The sequence below is a fragment of the Triticum dicoccoides genome, chromosome 1B (assembly GCF_002162155.2).
Source record: "Triticum dicoccoides isolate Atlit2015 ecotype Zavitan chromosome 1B, WEW_v2.0, whole genome shotgun sequence".
NCBI lineage: Eukaryota > Viridiplantae > Streptophyta > Magnoliopsida > Poales > Poaceae > Triticum > Triticum dicoccoides.
The window spans coordinates 578,136,251-578,139,167 of NC_041381.1; positions in this window are offsets into that span (position 1 = coordinate 578,136,251).

The window sequence follows — 2,917 nt, forward strand, 5'->3', positions numbered from 1 at the left end:
TAGGATTTTAGAAACTTAGGCGAGCGCTGGGCTGCAGCTAAGCCCCCGAGCGAGAGGTTTGCTCTCCACTCAGTAGGATTTTTAGAAACTTAGGCGAGCACTGGGCTGCAGCTAAGCCCCCGAGTGAGAGGTTTGCTCTCCACTCGGTAGGATTTTTAGAAACTTAGGCGAGCACTGGGCTGCAGCTAAGCCCCCGAGTGAGAGGTTTGCTCTCCACTCGGTAGGATTTTTAGAAACTTAGGCGAGCACTGGGCTGCAGCTAAGCCCCCGAGTGGGAGTTTTGCTCTCCACTCGGTAGGATTTCCAAGGTGTATCTCCGAAGGGGAAGATAACAGTCAACCTGCGCTTGGCCCTCTTTGCGGAGCGCACGTTGTATTTGTGGCGTAGCTCGGAAGGAGAAGGCAGGAGTCGACCTGCGCCTTGTCCTCCTTGCGGAGCGCACGTTGTATTTGTGGCGTAGCTCGGGAGGAGAAGGCAGGAGTCGACCTGCGCCTCGTCCTCCTTGCGAGCGCACGTTGTCTTTTATACTTAGGAGAACACTAGGTTGCAGCTAAGCCCCCGAATGGAAGGCTAGCTTACCACTCGGTAGGATTTTCAAAAACTTTGGCGAGCACTGGGCTGCAGCTAAGCCTCCGAGTGGAAGGCTGGCTTACCACTCGGTAGGATTTTTAGAAACTTAGGCGAGCACTGGGCTACAGCTAAGCCTCCGAGTGGAACGCTGGCTTACCACTCAGTAGGATTTTGTTTATATTTAGGCGAAACGGATTCGCGGCTAAACCTCTAAGTGGAAGGCTGGCTTACCACTCGGTAGGATTTTTTTACAAACTTAGGCGAAACGGATTCTCAGCTAAGCCACCCACTGGGGGATTTATTTATGTAAACAAAAGTAGTAACAATCACTGGGAAAATTATGAAACTCTTGTCTTTGATAAATAAACTACAAAAGTACTTTTATTACAACTCATCCGAGTGAATACTTAAGTATAAAAGGTGCAGAGTAGATCCGCATTCCAAGCTCGTGGCTCGTCAATCTGGCGATCGACATTGTACAGACGGTATGCTCCGTTGTGGAGAACTTTGGTAACGATGAAGGGGCCTTCCCAAGTAGAGGCGAGTTTGTGTGGCTTCTGTTGGTCCACTCGGAGGACCAAGTATCCTTCTTGGAAGGCTAGGCTCTTCACATTTCTGGCATAGAATCGACGCAAGTCTTGCTGATAGATGGTCGATCGAATCATGGCCATCTCCCTTTCTTCTTCCAGAAGGTCGACTGCATCCTGCCATGCTTGTTCTGCTTCAGCTTCGGAGTAGAGCTCGACTCGTGGTGCATTGTGAAGCAGGTCACTTGGCAGAACCGCTTCAGCTCCGTAGACCAAAAAGAATGGGGTCCTCCCAGTTGACCGATTTGGAGTAGTCCTCAGTCCCCAAAGAACTGAAGGAAGCTCATCGACCCACGCGCCTGCTGTGTGCTTGAGGTCACGCATCAGTCGGGGTTTCAGTCCTTTGAGGATTAGACCGTTTGCTCTTTCTGCTTGTCCATTCGACTGGGGGTGGGCGACTGAAGCGTAGTCGACTTGTGTGCCTTGAGAAGCGCAGAAAGCTTTGAATTGATCGGAGTCGAAGTTTGACCCATTATCAGTGATGATGCTATGCGAAACTCCATATCCAAATATTAATTCTCTGATGAAGCTGATGGCAGTGCTAGCATCAAGATTTTTAATGGGTTTGGCCTCGATCCACTTGGTCAATTTGTCGACTGCCACCAGTACATGGGTGAAGCCGCTCCTGCCAGTCCTCAGTGGTCCAACCATATCTAAACCCCAAACAGCAAAAGGCCAGATGATCGGGATGGTCTTCAAGGCTGAGGAAGGTTTGTGTGACATGTTGGAGTAGAACTGACAACCTTCGCATTTGTCGACTATCTGTTTCGCCATTTCATTTGCTCTGGGCCAGTAAAAACCCGCTCGGTATGCTTTAGCCATGATGGTCCGAGAGGACGCATGATGGCCACATGTCCCCGAGTGGATGTCATTGAGAATCATTCGACCCTCTTCCGGTGTTATGCATTTCTGGCTGACCCCAGTCGCGCTTTCTCTGTACAATTGTCCCTTCATGACGCTAAAGGCCTTGGATCGACGGACGACCTCTCGAGCCTCTTCTTCATTCTCTGGGAGCTCTTTCCTTAGAATATATGCAATATAGGGCACTGTCCAGTCGGGAGTAATAACCAGGACCTCCATGATTAAGTTGACCACAACTGGAACCTCGACTTCAGTCGGATCTGTGGCGCTTTTTGGCTGCGGGGCTTCTTCAGTGAAGGGATCTTCTTGAATTGACGGCGTGTGAACATGCTCCAAAAACACGTCACTTGGGATGGCTTCTCTTTTGGAACCTATCTTCGCCAAGTCATCAACTGCTTGATTTTTCAGTCGGGGGACATGATGGAGCTCGAATCCCTCGAATTTCTTCTCCATCTTTCTGACTGCATTGCAGTAACCAGTCATGGCTGGGCTTCTGACGTCCCACTCCTTCATCACTTGATTGACCACTAAATCTGAGTCACCGTAGAACATGAGGAGACGGACGCTGAGTGAAATGGCCATACGCAACCCATACAAAAGTGCTTCGTATTCTGCTTCATTGTTGGAGGAATCAAAGTGAATCTGGAGTACATATCTGAGCTTATCTCCTCGGGGGGAAACCAATACTACCCCGGCACCAGAACCATTCAGCATTTTGGAGCCATCGAAGAACATAGTCTAGTGCTCCGAGTGAACTTGAGTCGGTAACTGCTGTTCGGTCCACTCGGCGAGGAAATCTGCTATTGCTTGGGACTTGATAGCTTTCTTTGCCTCGAATCTAATATCCAGGGGAAGGAGTTCAATTGCCCATTTTGCCACTCGACCAGTTGCGTCTCTGT